Source organism: Zootoca vivipara, chromosome 1 (genome assembly GCF_965207765.1).
Source record: "Zootoca vivipara chromosome 1, rZooViv2.hap1.1, whole genome shotgun sequence".
Taxonomy (NCBI): Eukaryota; Metazoa; Chordata; class Lepidosauria; order Squamata; family Lacertidae; genus Zootoca; species Zootoca vivipara.
In genome coordinates, this window is record NC_142582.1 from 71,206,734 (window position 1) to 71,229,056 (window position 22,323).

Here is a 22,323-nt window from a genome sequence, read left to right on the forward strand (position 1 = left end):
GCTTTGACTAAGTACAGCAGCTGATGAATTCTATGTTGTATGAGTATCCTATATGCTTCCATAGTGAAGTATAAAACAGTGCTTGAATTATATGCTAGGAAAGGGCCCTAGTCCCATTTTGTGTTGTCCCTGTTTAAAAGGCTCCAGGGGAGCCTTGCTTTGGCTACCATTTGGAAGAGTCAAGTGATGGGACTTTTGGTTTTCAGTAAATGGACCCTTTGCTCCTTACTCCCACCTCCCAATAAATTGAGCACTGGAGTGAAGTCATTGATTGGACCATCCTTAAACAGTTGCTTGTATGCACATGTTGCTTATGTGTACATGTATATTTCTCAGTCCTCTCTGCTAGTCAATTTCTACAGTCCTGATAAGATAGCAGTCCCTGGGTCCACTACTGTAAGAGAGTCTGCATCCTATTGCCATTCACACCACTGTGAATAACAACATGGTTGCAACAACTGCTCTGGTAGAAGCCGAAGGAACTGAAGAGTTCCCCAGCCAATCACAGCATTTCTCCTGGACAGTTCCTCATGACCTGGACAGTGGTGGATCAATCATGCCACGATAACATAGAAAGTACGTGTCCCATTGTATTTCCTCCAACGATTTCAAGGCAAGGCACACGATTCTTGCCCCTCTGTCCATTTTATCCTCACAACAACCTTGTAAAGTAGTTTAGGCTGAGAAAAGTGACTGGTCCCAGGTCAGCCAGAGAACTTGGGACTCAGCCATACAGCTGCTAATATAAAACTTTAAGTGCATTATACAAATGTGACACTAGATGGTAATGGTGAGCTAATGGCAAATTCAATATATATCTATTTTAAAACTTTTTTAAATAAAAAAGCATTTTCACAGCGTTTTTTTATATGAGCGTAGATTCCACCCTAGTCCAGCATTCTAACTACACTGAAACAGCCAGGAAACAGTAGTTATACTTACATAGCTGGCAAAGCTGCAAAAGAAGGAACAGCAGTTTCTGCTCCCCCTCTAATTTACTTGTCCTTGATGCTCTAGTTTGTGAGCACATGTTTACAACAACCCATATTTTCAATATTTTGCACAAATGCACTTTTGCTCCCAGTTCGTAACCCAGAGTGAAGGTAGTCAACATGGTTAGATGGACCATCAGCCCCAGTCAGCCTGGCCAATGGCCAAGGATGATGGGAGTTGTAGTCCACCAACATCTGAAGGGCACCATGTTGGCTACCCTGACCTAGATATACAGTGATCCCCCACCCCTGAGAGTACAAGAATGTAGGACTTACCATCCTTGCTCTATATTAAGGGCAGACTGCACCAGATATGTCTTCATTTCAGTACAGTTTGTGCAGGATTATTTCCCAGTGGAGTCTACCCCAACCCCAGTTCTTTAATATATATATAGAGAGAGAGAGAGAGAGAGAGAGTAGTTGGTTCTTAAATCTGGGTTATACTGATCTTGTTCTTAGGAGCTTTTAGCAATTCTGCCGTGTCAAGCAGTAACTTGGACTAGGCGGAAAGCTGAGCTGAATAATTCCATTAATTCTACAGTGCTCTCTTTCTCTAATTTACATAACTAATTAACGGCTTTTTAACAGTTCATTAGGAACACAGAACCCCATGTGACAAATAACGAGCTAAGTGTAACACAAGGGGTCTTCCTAGCAATTCCAAATAAAAAGAATCAACAGAATATGCCATTAGAGATGAGGAAATTGTCTGTCTGAGAGGGCATTTATTTCTTTTTAGCAGGATATTTATATACAAGGATCAAGTGAGAGATTTAACTTGTGAATGTGGGGGAACATGCATGCATCATCTGGCCCTGGGCATGATTCCTGTTCTTGGGTTGGGGTGCTTGTTTATGATTCTGCCCAGTGTATCTAAGGCCATTGATTTCAGAGAGTGGAAGCATGCCTAATTCTTTGTTGAATTGTAGTCACTGGGGAATAATCTAGCAACAGTTACTCATGACTACATTCCATTGAAATTAAGGGAACTTCCTACGCCATTCTTTTTAATGAGACTCAGTCGTCACTAAGCTGTGGTTGCATTCATTAATTTTAGCTGAATATTTTTCAAAACCTCTTTAAGAAGCCCAAATGAACCACATTTAGATGATCTGATCTCAAACATTATTTAACATGCTCCGCTCCGTGAGATTTGTCTACATCTTTTTTTTTCCTTCCCCATTGAGGGTTTGTGTGTGTTTTCCAAATGCATAGAACATTTGCTGGATTTTTAAAATTTTATTTTAATGGTGCTAAAATGGCACCAAAATGGTTCTGAATTCTTATGCGTCCTATGACCTCATTTATTTCAGCGGACATGAACTCTGACTGCAATTAAAAAGACATTCATACATCTGAATAAGTGTGCATGCACACGAAAGCTCATACCTATGACAAACTTAGTTGGTCTCTAAGGTGCTACTAGGGACCCAGGTGGCACTGTGGTTAAACCACTGAGCCTAGGGCTTGCTGATCAGAAGGTCGGCGGTTCGAAACCCTGTGACGGGGTGAGCTCCCGTTGCTTGGTCCCAGCTCCTGCCAACCTAGCATTTCAAAAGCACGTCAAAATGCAAGTAGATAAATAGGAACCGCTACAGCGGGAAGGTAAACGGCGTTTCCATGTGCTGCTCTGGTTTGCCAGAAGCGGCTTTGTCATGCTGGCCACATGACCTGGAAGCTGTACGCCGGCTCCCTCGGCCAATAATGCGAGATGAGCGCGCAACCCCAGAGTCGGTCACGACTGGACCTAATGGTCAGGGGTCCCTTTACCTTTACCTTTAAGGTGCTACTGGAAGGATTTTTTTTTAATTTTTTTGTTTCGACAATGTCAGACCAACACAGCTACCTACCTGTAACTGTGTGTGTGTGTGTGTGTGTGTGTGTGTGTGTGTGTGTGTGTGTGTGACTGAGGACAGAAAAGTTACTTTGGTAAAGTGCGGGCATCAGTTTGGAATCTAGATGGAAGGGATCAGAGCAAAGATCTGTCCATTGTGTCTTCAGTTCAATGTATGGCCATAATCAAGCACTTTCATGTCTCAGGTTGGCAGTGTACTTTGGCTAGCATTCAGTGGGGACTTGCTTTGGATACTGCTGCCTTTAAAAGTTGAAAAGTTATTGGCAAAACAGCCACAAGCTCCATCAGCTATCACACACAGCAAGGTTCGTCTGCCTGCATCCCTGCGGCACAATGAGGAAAAGCTTCCAGCGGACATTTGCTGCAGGGATTTCCCATAACTCCTGGGTATTCAGAGGCAAAGGATGTTGCCAGAGAGAATTGTGTTCAGCAAGCGCTTACCCAAATATACAGGTCAAAATGATTGCTCTTGATGTTGTGGAAAGTGAAGGGAGCTCGATGGGTGCAGCAGATCTGGAGCATTCATATCGGTTCTCGTTCTTGTCATTTCACTTGTAAGAAATAAGATAGGGACAAACCAAAAGGCAAGCATTTACCAAGGGGAAGTGCAGGAGGTTGAACTCAAGTGCATGCATTTGCAAAGTAAAGTTGAACACAACGTTTTTGTGTACGCCACAGTGCAAAACAGACTCTCAGCCATACCTGCCTCCTCTCCTCTTGAACAACACTTAACTGACATAAAAATAGAAAGATGGAGGGAGAAGAAGGGATAAAGGTGAGGCAAGTAGTGCTTAGTACACAGCCATGGAGAGATTTGTGATTCAAAGAGCTACAGAAATAAGCCCCCTTGAGTATAATAGGGCTCATTCACAGGTATAGGAATATGCAGGCTTAGATAGTTATGTTCAGGTTTCCTCCAACCCCCAACTGCCAACTTAGGTTTGAAGGATGGAGACAAGCATGGAGACATTCAGGATAAATAACAGAAGTAGTTTCAATCCCTTTATAACACTCTTGCCACTCATGTTATAAATCTCAGTGTCCATTGCCAGAAGTTACAGTAACATTTACCCTGATATGAACATTCACAGCAGGGCAAGGCAAACCCTGTCACTGTAGTTATATTTGGCTTATCTCATTAGTTTTTGCTGCCAAAGCATTCAAGTACCAAAAAAGAAACATCAGAGTCATCCTGATTGACAGGTAAATGGTCAAAAACGCATGGAAGAATTCATATTCGTTTGGTTATCACATATGATTAAAAAGCAGTAATACTGAAATTCATTGAACTATTCAAATTTGCTATAATTCATCAGAATATTGTATCCTAAGCATGTCAGTTTCTTTAATTCAGTAGTTTTCTTCCCCCAGAGGAAGGATCGTTAACTGAGATGTTGATTATGTTCAGCACAAAAGTTATACCAAGTGTGATGTATTCATGTACTTAGCATCATACATTTGCCTGCCCACATAGTAAATTATAGCAATGTAAAATTGCACAGAAGGCTAACTTATGGTATGTTGGACTAATATGAAAAGGAGGTGTTAAACATTGCTATATCATAAGTCTATATTTAAAAAGAATGTGAACTTGCAAGAGTATTGGTTGAGTTGTAATATTTGCTAAAATATGTATGTAAAATATGCTAACCGTGTATCACAAGAAAAGTTGGAGTTGAATCTTCATTCGGAATATAAAAGGGCACACATCTCTTCTCGTATCTAGTCTATTCTGACTGGCAGCAGTTCTGCCAGGTCTCAGGCAAGAAGTATTTCCCATCAGCTGTCACCTGGTACTTTTAACTTAGAGACGTTGTAGATAAGCCTAGGACCTTCTGTGCACAAAGGATGTACTCTACCACTGAGTAACCATATTTACTCCCCCCCCCCCAATCCCGCTTATGCTACAAAATGCCTCTTTGCAGATGTGTGGATGTATTTATGAACATTTTTAAAGTGCATATGAGTTGTTTTGTGCAATCAAAATGTCCAATCAGAATTCCTTTCCTGCCATTCTAAGGCCACAACCCATCACTCACTTCTTCTGGATGAATCACGTTGACTTGACCATTACTGTGGAGTTGCAGCTTTGGGTGAGCTCCTGGGTATATAAGATTCACTCCAATCAATAGGGGTCACCTGCGGTTGTGCAAAGGTGGCAAGCTGCTTGCTGCTTCCAAAGCTGCCCACTCTGTTTGGCAGCAGTGCTTTCACTGTTGCACGGACCCCTTTCCTCATCCTGATCATCATTTTTTAAGAAAATGGTGCACTCTATCTGTAGCACTGCAGCACACTTTCCACAGAGTGAGAAGTGGAGAACCTCATTAAAACTCCATCTACATCCTAACCCATTATGAGGGTTGAGGGAAGACCATATATAGGGGGAGAAATAAGCTTAGATGTGCATTGAAGGTTTATGTGACATATGCACACTCTTATGGAGGGGTAAATCTTTTAAGTAAGAATCCTTTCTACAGCTATGCACATAACAGGCTATTTCACTTCTATTTATTGCCCTGCTTCTTTATTCACACACATAGGCAGAGCATATAACATTAATAATTATACTCATTGTCTTTGGTGGAGATTAGACTGGCATAGACTTAGCATTAGATTGACATTAATAGCCTCAAGTATAGATTATAGGAGAGAGCTATCATGTACAGTGTGTTTCTACAGAGGAGAGGAACAAGAGAGAGGCTCTTAGGATCAACAGATCACTAATGCATGGATGGAGAATGATATATTCCATTTTTCTGCTAGATGTGTTCTGATCAGCTGAAGAGCAAGACAAGAAACAAAAGCTTCCTTTTCTGAAGACACAGGAAGTATGTTGTTCTACTCCCAGAGCAGGCATTGTACAGTTTTACCAAATAAAGGCCAGTTGTTACTTTGCATATAGTTTCTTTTTGCAACTTTTGGACAGCTCCAATGAACCACTGGTTCGAATCTGGCATTCCAGGGCCTGGCATGAAGATCCAAGCGTCAAGATATGACAACGCTGCTGGTACAGACTTGAAGAAGCAAGCAAGCAAGCAAAGAAGGGTCAACATCTCTCCTTATATCCTAGTGTGGTGCAAGCCTCTGAGACGATAGTTAATATAATGGGATTAGAACCAAGGTCTTTAGGATCCAATTTCACAGGACAAAACTGGGTACTGTGCCCCACAACCCTCAACAGACTGTTAATTTGTCTCTCCTGAGACAAAGAAGGCTAAGCTAGCCTATGCACCACTTTCCAGATATTATATTTATTGTAGCCAGGCAAACTATATTGCTTGCATCATGACAGCAAAGGCCCATCCATAGGATCAGACTGTGAATCATTTATCCACTTTTACAGTCAGTGAATATTATTGGAAGGGTGAAATGTTCTTGTTTGTTATTTTTCCTCTGAGAAGCAGTAGGATTATTCCACACCACTTGGTCTCTTGCTGTTCTAACCACAGATAATGAGTTAGATGTACTGAAAGGGGAAGCAGTACCTCAGCCTAGATGGTCCAATGGCTGAACACTTCGAGCATTTGTCTTTCTAAGATGTCCTTAGTCCATAAGAAGGGCATATCTAATTACAATTTTTGATGTGGAAATCTATTGCTCTTGTTAACATTTCCGATTATGTTTCAATTCCAAAATCTCTCCGTTGTAAGGTTATCACAATGTTTTCAGTACTCCGCTTAAATTTCCTTATTCAGGAGAGGCATGGCTGATCCTGAGATACTGTTTGTTAACTAGAACTCATAAATGTTCTTAAAATGGAGATCGGGAGCCTCTGGCCCAGGGGTCAAATGTGGCACTCCAGTCTCTCTATCTTGCTCTCAGGAGTCTCCCCATGCCACACATCCTCTCCCCAAGCAATGCCCCTTGCTGGTCCTGCTTCACACCCTCAAGTGGTTTTGCCCGACTGAAATGTGTCCTTGATCTCTGACAATGCTTTTTATCTGCCTGGGAGAAGGACAGAGAGGAATGTATGTAGAAACTAACCAACTATACAAACATAAAACAGGCATTTGTTGCTCTGCCCACCACTGGCAAGTGCCCCGTGGAAGGTGGCTCATAAAGGGATGCTGCTCTTGGGATGAAAAGGTTTCCTCACACCTTCCTTAAAATATCCTTTTTGTATCAACCTAACTTTGTATGCATTTTGAAAGGAATGATACGCAAGTCTTTGCTTTCTGCTAATGTGAATCTGTGCTGAAAGTTGGCAACCGGTACAAATGTTGCACCCAGATTTGTTGGTGTAAAGACGGTCTTTTCAAAATTTTGGCTGAGCATGATGTGAAATCCAGTTCTAACACAAGAAGTCCCTAAAAACTGTTAATGGGTTTCACTGACATTGCAGCAAAGTGCTGTCTTAGCAGCTGTTTCAGCCAAGCTTTTGTGATTTTTTATCCAACAACAAATGATCACACAGTGTTATGTTATTTAGATGTCAGAAATAGCAACCACCACCAAATATCTTCCAAAAATACCCTATATTGAGGGGCTGCAATATTTATTTTAATCAGTTACAAACATACAAACATGAAGGCCCCAGTCCTGCCACTCACCACCTGGCCTGGGCGGGGCCTGAGGCCTATAAGAACTGCTGCTGCTGCTGCTGCCAGCCAGGAGGACTCCCCTGCTCAGCGCCTGAAGGCCCCAGTCCTGCCACTCACCACCTGGCCCAGGGCGGGGCCCATTGATGGGCTTTATAAAGGACTGTTCCCGCCGCTGCTGCTGGGCAGAGAGGGCTCCATTTTTGTTTTTGTTTTTTTTGTTTAAATTCCTGTTATTTTTTACCTATGTTATTTTAAACTGTATTAAGGATGTATTCTTAGTTTTAGATTTTGTTTTATGTCGAAATTGTTTTCTATTCGGTTGTGTATTTTTTGATGTGGTTTATGTATTGTTTGTGACTTTTGTAATTGTGCTATTGCTGTATTGTTTTGATATTCGACTGGAAGCCGCCCAGAGTGGCTGGGGAGACTCAGCCAGATGGGCGGGGTACAAATAAAAAATTATTATTATTATTATTATTATTATGCATGTTTTCTCACAAATAAGTCCCTTTGTGTTCATTGGGACTGAGACAGAGGCAAATGTGCAAAAAAGAGGCTAAAAAGAATTCTAGAAAAGAATTTCAGGGGGAAATGGGCTATTTGGGGATGGTGGTATGGTGGGCATGTACTGTATGGTATCATATGGAAGTGCAAAAATATGGGACATTTTGTGGAAGAACCTGAGAATTGCAATGCTAGATCCCATGCATTGGACAACACAGGACACCATAGAACATAGCCTTTGTTTGTCCCTAGCATCAGCAATGTACAGGCTCTACACTATGTGAAACACAAAAAGGGGACATCGGTTACTTTCTACGGGCTGCAATGTTTTTGAGTCAAGGGGTATCCCATAAAATAACAGGCAGGTGGCAGCCTTAAAGAATAGGCTGTTTAAGAGACTGACAATGAGATAAAATATGAGACCCGCATGCTGTGTTAATAATGGACTGTACAAGATACTGCTGAATTCTGAATGGCATCTTCAATGCAATGCTTTCCTCAGGCCCTGCATGGTTATAAATCAGTAGACAGTACTGTAGCTTTTGGGACTTAAACCTTATTCTGATGTCCATGCTGGCATCTCCCACAGACCATGACAAAGTATAAAGCATTTGCTAGGAAAGGTAATGCTATAAGCATCTCTTTCGTCTCTGCATCCTAATCCTCGAGAGCTTTTAAAAAAAGAACATCAAAAGGGTTGCAGGTCTAATTTTTGTTTGCTCAACATGAAGTTATATAATCCTCCAGCACATTACATTGTTGTCTTATGGCATTATGGCATTAGTGTTAATGATAAGGCATGCTTGTTGCAAGCATCCACATTTCCACAGTGCATATTTCAAGAGCAGTGAGGGATTTTTATTCTTATTAAAATGTGGCGGGGGAGAGAGGGAGAGACAGAGACAAATGGGGAAGGAAGAAGAGTAAGAAAGCTAAAGAAGATATACATGTAACATGAAAACTCTAGAGAATTAATTGCTTTAAAATATCAAAACAAACTGGAAAGGGACGCTCTAGATGTTTACAGGTTAAACATTCCATAAGTATCTTTTTTTTTAAAAAAAAAAAAGGAAAAGAAAGTGGTTGCTGTCTTGAGGTAGCTAATTGCTGAAGCATCACAGTCATTTGTGCTGCCTCATTTTCCCCTGGGATCGACACTCACAACAGGATAATTCTTACCCTAATATAAGTGTCACAGTGGGGACTCGGTGCAATTTGCTGATATGATATCAAAAATAGCATTAAGGTAATTACATTTTGCATTCGTAATATTTCACAGGCAACGATACCGTTGAAATCGGCACTTCTGCTTTCTTTCTTTTTTTTGGTAACCTGGTCATTTCTTTTCACACTCCCTCCTCCTCTTTTCTCTCTTTTGTTTTAATCTGAACAGCTCAAATATGAAAAGTGGATATTTAAAAATGTATTTTATAAAAATGTTTATTCAGTGAAATTTTGATCAGTATTAAATACAAAACAGTTAATGATACAAAACACAAAACACTGATAATGACCTCAAGCCAGGATAATCTTCTCAGGGGCTCTCATGATCAACTTGTGGGAATGTTAGGGATGTGGATTAGGATATATTATTAGATAGATCCTATCCAAGCTTGTGTTATCAAGCTTCCAATATCAGCAGAGTGACATTCCCCTTTTGTGCGCAGCAAAAGTGTGCGTTTAGGTTTGTTAAAACCTCTTCAACATTATACTTCCTGGCAAATCCCCTTTTCCCTCTTAAAAGAAATGCACGACACAATAGTATTAAAATAAGATAGAGTTTACTCACATGACATCCTGAGTTAACAGCGTAATCTCAGAAAGGCAGCTTACGTAGAAAAGTTACAAATATGTACAACTGGAGTCTACTTAGTAGAGTAAGGCTTCATCTGGTCTCTCTCTTGGCAGCAGGCCGAGAGGGAGAACCATCCTAACTGGAGATTCTCTGGAGATGTGTTCCCATTGAAGAAGAGATGGCTAAGAGAGAGAATGGCTGCTGGCTAGGGGCTTTTATCTGCCAGCTAATCCATCTCATCTGTCTGGAGGAACAGGAAACTGAACTTAGTCAGGTGTTCCTCCAGGTGAGTTCCTCTTAGTGGACACTCTAGGAACTGTTGTGACTTGTCTGCCCCAGTATTCCATCCCATACAACTGGACCCTGAGCCACGAAGGGAGGAGCTCCCTGAAGTCTTTCTGAGGAGATAAGTAAAATCAGCAGAGACCCTTGCTTCCTGTTGATGTTTGTGCAAGTGGGAAACATGGATCCCAACATTTATTTGAAGCTGATATGTCTGTTATGAATTCAAATCCCAGGGAAATTAAACCTAATTAATGAATTGTTGATAATTTAGTATAGGGCTAATTATTCTGAGAATGCAAAAGGTGATGTGCAGTATAATATCTTCAGTTTTCCATTTAATTCTATGAGGGACTTCTCTTTATGCAGAGAATGTTTGCAATTATTTGATGCTCAAGGGCAACACTGAAAGTGACCTGGAACAGACAGGAACAGACTTTCCCCCCTTCTAATATGATATGAAAGTTTTATCGTATTAGGAACTTTCTGTCATGGATGATTATGATCAGGTCATATTAACTTTCATTTTTACTAACTTACAATGAAATGTGCTAATGTGACTACACTTGACTATTTTACAGGGTAAAACAAAGACCGATATCCTACAAATATGCTACAACAGAAATATTTCAATAGTTTTATGTTTCAGATGGAAGGAGACATGTTTCAATTGACAAGGAGGAGACACCATTTGGTCACTGAGAATGGCATAATAATAATAATAATAATAATAATAATAATAATAATAATAATAATAATTTATTATTTATACCCCGCCCATCTGGCTGGGTTTCCCCAGCCACTCTGGGCGACTTCCAACTGAATATTAAAAACAATACAGCATCAAACGTTAAAAACTTCCCTAAACAGGGCCGCCTTCAGTTGTCTTTTAAAAGTAAAATAGGTGCTTATTGCCTTGACATCTGTGGGAGGGCGTTCCACAGGGCAAGCGCCACTAACGAGAAGGCCCTCTGCCTGGTTCCCTGTAACCTCACTTCTCGCAGCGAGGGAACCGCCAGAAGGCCCTCGGCACTGGACCTCAGTGTCAGGGCTCGACGATGGGGGTGGAGACGCTCCTTCAGGTATACAGGACTGAGACTGTTTAGGGCTTTAAAGGTCAGCACCAACACTTTGAATTGTGCTCGGAAACGTACTGGGAGCCAATGAAGATCTTTCAGGACCAGTGTTATATGGTCTTGGCAGCCACTCCCAGTCACCAGTCTAGCTGCTGCATTCTGGATTAATTGCAGTTTCTGAGTCACCTTCAAAGGTAGCCCCACGTAGAGTGCATTGCAGTAGTCCAAGCGGGAGATAACTAGAGCATGCACCACTTTGGCAAGACAGTCTGCGGGCAGGTAGGGTCTCAGCCTGCGTACCAGATGGAACTGGTAGACAGCTGCCCTGGACACAGAATTAACCTGCGCCTTCATGGACAGCTGTGAGTCCGAAATGCCTCCCAGGCTGTGCACCTGGTCCTTCAGGGGCACAGTTACCCCATTCAGGATCAGGGAGTCCTCCATACCAGCCCACCCCCTGTCCCCCAAGAACATTACTTCTGTCTTGTCAGGATTCAATCTCAATCCGTTAGACGCCATCTATCCTCCAACCACCTCCATACACTCACACAGGGCCTTCACCGCCTTCACTGGTTCTGGTTCACTGGTTCACCTAGCAGTTCGAAAGCACATCAAAGTGCAAGTAAATAAATAGGGACCGCTCCAGCGGGAAGGTAAACGGCGTTTCCGTGTGCTGCTCTGGTTCGCCAGAAGCAGCTTTGTCATGCTGGCCACATGACCCGGAAGCTGTCTGTGGACAAACGCCGGCTCCCTCGGCCAATGGAGCGAGATGAGCGCCGCAACCCCAGAGTCGGACACGACTGGACCTGATGGTCAGGGGCCCCTTTACCTTTACCTAGAGCTGGGTATCATCCGCATATTGATGGACACCCAGCCCAAACCCCCTGATGATCTCTCCCAGCTGCTTCATGTAGATGTTAAAAAGCATGGGGGAGAGGACGGAACCCTGAGGCACCCCACAAGTGAGAGCCCAGGGGTCTGAACACTCATCCCCCACCACCCCTTTATGGGCACGACCCAGGAGAAAGGAGTGGAACCACTGTATGACAGTGCCCCATCTCCCAGCTACTCAAGATGGTCTAGAAGGATGTTATGGTCAATGGTATCAAAGCCGCTGAGATTCTCTTTCTCCTCTGCATTCAGACAAGAGCCTACTTGGTTGGCTGGTGCAGCTTCAGCTCAAGGACACAGAATTTGTGATGTAGGTTTCTGGACAAAGTTTGCTATCAGCCATACAGACTAACAGAATAACCTATGAGCTGAAGGCATAAGTTAAGAAATTTTACCCTGGATTGTTCCATAGAGTTTCATTTGACCCTAGGTCCTTTTAAAGGGTATATAGCTCCTCTCAACTCAATGATCCCAGTTTTCAAGAAGTACAGAAGTAAAACTAAACTATTCAAATAGATTAGACCTCTCCTTGACAGCAGGAAAAGCCCACTTATTTGTCAAGAAAAATATGGGATCTACCTTTAGTTAATGACTTGATTTGATTAAATTATATAGTTCTGTATTTCCAATACAATCCTATAAGGTTTACAGGTCTCCCATTTCTAGCTTATTGCCCTCCATCATTAATATTATGTTATCTTTCTCCTCAGACTGATTTTTAATTTTTATGTTTGTAATTACGAATGATTTACAGGGACATTCATTGCATGAACTGTCCAGAATCATTAAATTCTCCTAGGTTGAATAACCCGATAGTCACCTGGAATTAACCAAATCGGAGACATTATCTAGCTGAATTTTCTGCTGCCGTATGGGTCCGGACCTCTCATGACTACAGTCTCATTTTTTTTTTCTAATGAGAAAAAAATTAATTGATAAGAGGTAATTAGCCACATCTAAAGGGTGCACACTAATTACAGAAAGCTATACGTCTTCTATAGTTAATGTCAGTAAATGTTTCTTGAATAGTAGCTGCAATTTTTGAAGAGGTATTCACTGATTTTTAAATGCCATTAGAAGATTACCTTTCTAAACTAATACTTAGGGCATGATCCTTCCCAGCACAGCTGCAGACTTTGCATAGGACTCAAAGAATCATAGTGTTGGAAGGGTTCCCAAAGCTCACCTAGTCCTGCATCCACCCGGGCCGACAAAGGAAATCCACTGCCACAGCATCCCTTATCTGGAGGAATCCCCGTTGGGTTTCCTTTTGCACCCATTTCCCATGTTCACAATAAGAATGATGGGCTGTTGAAAGTCTATGTGCTCTATCCCCATATCTAGCCTCCAGCATTCTCCATTCAGGCAAATTATATGAACTCTGGAGCTCAAGTAACTTGACTGAACAGAAGGGGGAGGAAAGGGCAGGAAGAGGGGTATGGGAGATATTCTCTTGACCAGTTTAGCATGCTGCTTTCCCCTGTCCCTGTGGACACATCAAGAGGAAGGTGGGAAGCAGGGCTCTCTTGTGACTCTTGAGGACATCTGCTAAGAATACAGTTGGACCGGTAAGTGTTCCATCAACAAGCTTTTGGGCCTCTGCCATTTCTACAGCAGAAATCAGGTTAGTTCCTTTGCTGGAGAGATTGGGATGATGCTTTCTATACCAGCCCCAGTTCCTGTAACATACGATATTAGCAGCTTCGAAAAACCCATCAAATTCCAACGGAATTCAATTAAGCCAATTAAGAATTGAAGCTAATGGAGGCATGTCGATTTCCATCAGCCTAGGACTGAGTCCCCTGAGTTGCGTTAAGAGCCCTCATCACAGGCAACAAAGTAATGCATATTTTGTTAACTTCATACAGAATTTTCTATATTAACTTCAGTCGCTCCCCGTGGAGATTTCACTATTTGGAGGCCTTTTCTGTATGGCACATCTCAGAGGTGCTTACGTTGCACTATGTGGTAGTGGTGGGAATAACCAGCAACTAAGGTTATCCTAAATGACTTGTTGTACGATTGAGATCTGAAGTGGGGGCGAAGTAAATTGCACTGGAATAGCTTTATTCAATTCCCATTGGAATCTGTAGGGCCATTTTGGTAATACCTTGGAGTTGAGTCTTCGGGGCCAACAGGAAGAGTTTGCAGAAAGTATTGAGGGTGTGTGTGTGTGAGAGAGAGAGAGATAGTGTGTAAAAATGCTAAGTTCTCCTCAAGGGTGTGGCATTTTTCTTTTCTTCAAAAGCTATGCAAATGGCTTGCAGAGAAGAGACTGGCCCCTTGCAGTTCTTGATTTACCCACCCTCCCAAGGCTAATAATAATAGCTTCTGGGGGAGAGAGCTGATATTCCTTAAGAATAGCAAGGGAGGGCGGAAGTAGACCCTTCTCACAGTGTACCATATTCCCAGCTCCATTTGGGACTCTTTTTTGTCTAGTATCTAGCTTCGTGCAGATCAGGCCTGATGCTGGACAGTTCTGGCCATTAACAGTGGCTTGGATCCAGTGGATTGAAGGCGAATTCAGGCCTGGTTCTGCCTTGCCCTTGGGAAGTCCCATTCCAGGATTTCCCACCGGTTTTCTCTAGTGGAGCTACCACTGGTGGGCATTCCATCCGCTCTTTTCAGCAGGCAGAAGAGCATCACTCAGGTGGGAAGCTGGCTGAAGAAGTGAGCAGAGAGATACCAATACTCAGTTCACACACACACACACACACACACACACACACACACAGAACAGCATAACGAGCAGGTGGGTAAGATTGCAGACAAGAACTTGATGTTGCAAACAGATATTACAAGCATGCCATCGACGACAGTGTGTGTGTGTGTGTGTGTGTGTTTCCATGGAAAGCAGAAATCTGGATTAATATGAGGAGGGAAATATAAAATAGAATTTCAATGCTGACAATGACATGTGGGCACTGCAGTTTAGAACTTCAGAATATCTTTCTAGACCAGGTCTTCTCACTTTCCGCCTGCCCTGTGGAACACCCTCCCACAAGCTGTCAAAGATATAAACAACTATCTGGCATTCAGAAGGCCTCTGAAGGCAGCCCTGTTTAGGGAAGTTTTTAATGTCTGATGTTTCTTTTTTTTAATAATAAATTTTTATTGATTTTGCATAATAGAGAAAAACATACACATATATAACATATTGTCCCCCTTCTTCTACCCCCCCTCCACGAGCCCCCTCCTGCCACGAGAGAATCCCATGAAAAGTGGGCAGTCGAAGACGGTTCATTTTGTAATTGGGTTTGTCCCCACCTCTCCCTCCCTCCCCCCAGAACCTCCCCCTGCCACCAAGAGGCTCTAGGATGACAAGGAGGAATACAGGCGAGTGTCCACCCAACTATCTGTCCAAACCTACATTATTAATACACAAAATAATAGACACTACAAACTAACACACAAAAAAGAAAAACAGAAAAACAGGAAAAAAGAATAAAAAATTTATAGCTATTCCTTTTTCATACACATTTTTTTATAGGCTTCCCCTACCTCCCCCTTTTCTGATTTCCATTTTAAAATATCCTTAACAGTTTTCTTATCATTTTCCCCATTCTATTTCCAAACTTCCAATCTTATATTGATATACTATCCATATTTTTATTAATTTCTCTTTTATTATCATTTCTCGCCCCCTCCATCCCCCATCCTCCAGGGCTCCCCCTGCCACAAAGAGTCCCTAGAGGAGAAAAGGGAGAAAGGAGATGATTCTTTTTCCAATTGAATCCTTCCTCCAATTGAATTCATTCCTCCTTCATCCCACCCCCTTCCTAGTATGTTTTGCAACCCAAATGTCTCTGCCCCCCCCCAATACTCCATTCTTTCTTGCACACTGTTCTTCTTGTGGGTCTTCTGTCCCTTCCGCGGCTCTTGCTTCTCCCCCCCCCAAAAAAAGAGGGGTATTCCGAATCCAAAGTTGATCTTTGTCCTCTTGCACTTCCTGTACACCATCCTCATATTCTTCAATTGTATTATAGTTCAAATCATATGTCTTATCGTCTTCTTCCACCGTTTCTTTGCATATGTCCTCTTTCTGCAGATCTTGATTTATTTCTTCCATTTGTTGCTGAGTCTTATACATTCCAATTTTAATTTCCCACAAGAGTCTCATAACTTTCCCCTGAAAACCAGGTGCATAGTCTTTTGTTGACATTTTCCCGATTTTCCAAGGACAGAGCAGAACTTGAAAAACAGGAAGTGGTTACAAGTTGCAACTGCTCCAACTGCTCCAAACTGGTTGCAATATATCCATTCCAAATGCTGTTACTTTGATTTTGTAATTGTTTCAAACAGGCTGCAACAAGACTCTGACTTAGACTGTCCAGTTTTTCAGATTTCCCTCAGCTCAGCCTCCTATTATCACCTAAAAGTCTCTGAGAATTAATTCTTTCCATTCCTTTTTGACTTCACAATCGGCTGTTCTGTCCGGGTTGCCAATTTCAGGATAGGAAAAGGCTCTTCCTACTTCAATTAACTCTAGTTGCAGGGATTTTTTCTGGTCTTAAAACAAATCTCCCCCTTTACCCTGCCTCTGAGGGAGAGTATTTAATCGATCCTTGGAAATGTTCAAATAATAAACTTTCTTTCCCCAGCACCGGGCATTTTTTCCTCTGACTGCTTCCTCCTTCAATCAGTGTGGGGAGATCAGCTTCCGTTCTTTAAATCTCACTCCTGTTCCAATTTTAATTCCAATAGAATTTTGAATCTTTTTACTCACAGTCTCTGACTTTCCCAAATCCTTCTTTGAAAGTATCCAGCGATCTCCGCCTCCGGTACGGAGCTTCCCTCTGCGAGGGCAACGATGGCGCTCAAAGATGGCCCCTGCGACTACAACCCTTCCCGCTCCGGAGCTCTAATTAGAGGCTACCAGAGAGTTGGGGAGTCAAAATTCAGGCACTGCCGAGCTATCTTCGTCCCCAGAACGCTTGATCTGGGGCTCTTTGGGGCGCAGCGTCGCTTTCGCCGCTCTCACCGCTCTCCCCTCTCTCCCCCCCCTCGCAAAGTCGGGTTGCCTCAGAGCTCGAGGCAAACCCCACCAGACAGCACTGGCGCTGGACCGGAAGCCCAATGTCTGATGTTTCAATGTGTTTTTAATCTTTTGTTGGAAGCCGCCCAGAGTGGCTGGGGAAACCCAGCCAGATGGGCGGGGTATAAATAATAAATTATTTTTATTTTTATTTTTATTTTATTACTACTACTACTACTACTACTACTACTTACCTATCCCAAAAGTAATATTATAAGGCTGCACACTAAATGGCAGAAGTTAGCCCCTTTTAATCATTTCAAAAGCAACATGCATGGGAGCAGGATGCCTAAGAATGTGCTGGCTGTTTAAATATTTTATCTGCTGTGCCTGCTTAAAGACTTCTTCCCGCCACCTCTGCAACTTGGTCTCCTAAACTATTTCTTTAAAAATCTTTTCTTCCTCATATGCTTTCTGTTTCCCACAGTGTTTCTGAACTAATGGCAATATAATTGTCTCTTTCTTGTCTGTGGGGATCTTGCTTGAACTATGTGAACTTGTAGGATGTCAATGAAGACTTCTCTACATTTCCATTCCCGCTTTCTTTTTGTGCTCTTGCATAGATGACATCTGGTCTCCAAGCTTCCTTAGGACTCCACCATGGGATGATTTATACTGCCTGCACAGGGAACAAGAGAGGAACTCCCACTCCTCTTTTGCCTCTGCACCAGTTACCTGAATTGAGGGCCACAGTGCAAAGAGAGCAGCAGCTGCTGTGAGGCTGTTACTTTTCTCTTCCATGACAGGGACAGAGAGGAAGGCTACGCTTGAATAGGAGCTGGAGAAATCCATTTTCTCTTTTGCAGCAATAGGAAATCTGCACTGAATTACAGCTCAGTAGCAAATCTATTCTAGACTGTCACAAGCATTTCAAAGACGTAAGTCAGAAGCTTGAATGCAAGTGACTTAAAAGTATATACAAATTATTATAAGCAATAATAGCCTTCTACAATTTCCCCCCTCAAAAATTGCCAATCTTTTCAAATTTCACATTGCCATTTCAATAATTCTAGCAGGGAAAGAGCCATGAACTTTCAGTGAAGTTTACCTTTCTGTGAAGTGATCTTTAATTCATATTTGTCATCTCTGAAATGCGTTGGACCACAAGGCCTAAGCATTGTTTAGGAACGAGAATAATTTCCATCACAGCTGAAAGCTTGGGTAAAATGTAGACTACAATAGCTCTGGTGAAACACACAGCATTTCAGTGTCTCAGCATAATAAAACTTGGGAAGCACAGAGTCCAGTAGTTAACTTTATTTATTTATTGAAACACATATCTACACTGCTTAACATTTAAAAATGTCTATATGGTATACAAAAATATGACATAATATGGCTTCATTCATTCATATACCTACTACTTAGAACTGTAGGATAGCACTACAGGATAATTGCAGGCATCCCCAAACTTCGGCCTTCCAGATGTTTTGGACTACAATTCCCATCTTCCCCAACCACTGGTCCTGTTAGCTAGGGATCATGGGGGTTGTAGGCCAAAACATCTGGAGGGCCGCAGTTTGGGGATGCCTGGGATAATGGTTCCTGTGCTTCGTCATGTGAGAAAGGGAATTCATTTAGGATAGAATAGTCTTCTGCTCATAGTTCCAAGGTCCTATCCTCTGCACATATTCCAGGATCGAGCACTATACTAAAAACAGATCTCTGATTTCCTTCTCTTATTCTAAAAGGACATTCTAATTTTGGCTCTCCCTAACAGCTTCCTTGCAGAATGGAAGATATGGACATCATGGTAGTTGACAAAATACGGATTAATCTGTTGCACTGTTGTGATTTAGCCTCTCTCTCTTTTTTTAAGGTCTATTATGAATATTTTGGTTTAAATGTGTGGTTAATGTACCATTCTGATTTGAGTAGCTAATATATCTTGCAAAAGGGAGCATGTAAAATACAATGCAACCGAGAAGTATATTGCCAATTCTTTCCCAGGAAACAAACACCCAAAATAGCACAATGTCAAATACTGTTTGCATATGCTTGCCTAACATGTCCGATGCATTTGTGTTTATTCAGCCACATTGATATGTGACTTATCTTGCAAAATGTAAAAATACTGTTTTTAAAAATATCCATTTAATCTGCATGCAGCCATTCAGAATTAGTGTCTGAGGGTCATCTTTAGTTGTTGCACTATATTCTGTATCCACTTGACTTCTGTAGCCAGAAAGAATCTGGTAATTCTAATTTGGTTCAGTTTACCTGTCCTACAATCTAATCTTTCTGATGGAATGCTAATTTCCCCTCCTCTCCACTTCCAATTGAGTGGATAAAGACCAACAGATTCTATTTATCTACAAGGAAAAGCAATACAATACAATATACTTTTCTTAACCATACTGCTTTGGGGGAATCTAGCAGCTTCAGGGATAGTTTTCAACAGGAAAATAGTGTGGGAAGGAACCTCACTTCCAACATTGCACTTCTGACCCAGAATAGAGGCCCACATAGCTTTCTTCCCCTGCAAGAGAGATGTGATGAATCCTAAATATACAATTTAAAACACTGTGTTAACATAACACCTAGTTTGACCCTTAGGAGGGCAAGCTTCTGCAGTTTGTCTACAAAGTCACTTCATGCTCTTTGTAATCAGACCATTCATCCTTCCTGTGCAAGATTTGGTGACTCTCTGGGCTGTAACAATCCATTCCACTCATACGGCCAAATCACAAAGGGTGTTAAAGGTAACCTCTAACATGGTTGCATAATTATGACCATTGTCCACATGGGTGAAAGGCACCTCTATCCCATGGTTGACATTCTTTGCAAAGGGGGTGGATAGGGCCTATCGAAAGCTCTGGATAGCAGAAATCATTTTTAAGAGTATAAAAATAAGACAAAGAGTATCACCTCACTGTTGTATAATGCAGGGAACCTTTTAAGTTCCTCTTAGCAGTAGTGCACATACACCATTTGAATGGCAATGACCATCAACTTGGGGGGGGGGACAGCCTCCTCAAATATTTTATTGGAGGGATGAAGCTCCTTTGGCCTCTAGGAGTTGGCTCCTACATCACCAGGTAAGCTTCAGCAATACTGGTGTGGGTGAAGGGGAATTCTGCCCCACCACATTGGCCACTACTGTCTTTTCACCAACCCACTGGGAGCCATATGCCAGTGGCAGGTGTGGCCAAAGTGGTCGGGACCACCACCTCCAGGCATCCACATCAAAATATGCGTCCAGTTAATGGGGTCTACGTGAGCATTGTGATCATATGTATCCAGATACATCGGCATGCATAAGCTTACTACCATGGACAGATCTCCCTTGCTGGACTGGGGTGGTGCACTTGAGGTCAAATGTGTGTGTGTGTGTGTGTGTGTTTGTGCAAAACTAGTTTTTCTTATAGTCAATGATCACTATTAACCAGGAAGAAGGTGTGTTTTCTACCCCTCTCCTCAATTTTATGAGAAACTTACCACTGACTTCAGTGGGAATTAAGATCAGCTTCTGTGTTGCAAAATGTAAAGCATTAAGGCAACCTTTATGTAAAAGTCATTAGATCAGAGTGTGCCGCATTTTCTCTTTCCTGTGGGATATATGCATACCACCTTGATTGGAAATGGATGACACATTTAATCTGATTGAATAGTTAAGAGGGACTTTTAAAACAATGAACATTAGCCACTTAGTCCGTTTGGTAAAGCCTAATAATTAAAACTGCATGTGGAGGAATGATTACGGCTATTCCAGATATCGAAGAGGAAAGGGATGCGCCCGTGATGTGTCGTGGCACTACCTTAATGAAAACATTTAGTTAATGGAGGATCTGTGTCACAACAGTGAGCATACTGAACCTGCAGGTGGGGAGGGGGGAGAGACAAACACATTTCCCAGCAGAATCTCACATCACAATTCATTAGGAAAACTCTGCAACAACTGATGAGATAGGCACAAAATGGATTTCCATATTGCTGGACTGAATCATGGCTCCCAGCAATTAATGCTTTTTGTCATATTAAGCAGATAAATAATGCTATCTGACATTACAGTATTTCACATTACAGTAAAATTTTGTAGCTTTTGCTCGTAATCGGACTTGATATATGTTACCTAGAAAAAAATATGTTATCTCTGGAACAGTCAAACCCCATTAGAACCCTAATGCTTGAAAAATCACAATGTTAACAGCTATGTCCCCTAGCAAAGGTTTGCTTTCCTTAAATAGTGTTAAATTTAAACCCAGGAGCCCTAGTCTCTTTTAGAGTTACTCTTGCTCGGTGCATTGAGCTTGAAAGGAGAATTTAGTAGACTGTACATATTCACTGTTACTGAAGTTGCAGGAAGCATGCAGTAGTAACAGCTGTGTGCATGTTTATTGCTTTGTGGGTCACCAGTGCTAGTTTCCAGTTGAAACAGAATGTGCCTAAGTATGGATTACCGAAATATTTCAAGGTTAGTCCAATTAGGAAATGTGATTTACCCCATAAAAAAAAATTCCCTTACACTATAACCAAGGCTCCAATGTGTAACTGAAGTGATTAAAATCCAAAATTGGATCTTTTTTCCCCACTGCCTTTTCGGCATCTTCTGGTGGAAGCCCTTTACACCAATCTTCAGGGGGACACACATTTGAGAGGGGGTGGCTGAACACATGGGGATTTGGTAGGCCAGGGCAGTGAAAAGCTGCAGCATGCCTAACACCTAGAATGGTCTAGTTCTAGTAAATAAATCCATGAGGCTAATTTATTGTTAAAATTAAGTAAGCATCACCTTACTTAAGGCTCAAACAAGAATCTATCAGTGAGCCCTCTCTAAAAACCCTCTTTCTACTCTATACAGTTGCTCTGCGCATCTCCAAATATATATGGGACCCACATCAGGGAGCTACAGCCAATTGAGGATCCCCAGCAAGATTCCACAAACTGTAGTTGGGCTTGGTAACCATTTATTGGTTTGCATAGCTACTAATCTTCAGCTGTCTGACTTCCAGAGTGCATCCCCTTATTGTACCCATTGCCCAGGAAAGGAGCAGTGGTGTTTGCAGCGATTCCACTTCTCACCTTCATGTCACTAACAATGCATGTCACAAAATGCAGCTTTGTGCCATTTTGAAAGAGGCACTCTTCGTCGAGTTTGCAGATGGGGGTGGGGGGAAATAAATGGGGAAAAGTATTACTCTTACACAGCAGCAGTAAACAGCTATCAGGGATGAGCAAGGGATAAACTCTGCCCCTTGATATACAAATTACATTGCATGTTAACATTCTTATGCTGTAGGTTTCCTGCCAACTTGATATCACAGGCAGGAAAATTTCATCAGGACATGAACAAACTAGCATTTTAAGATTTTGTATGAAACCCTTCTTCATTCCCACTTTAAGACCTTTAAA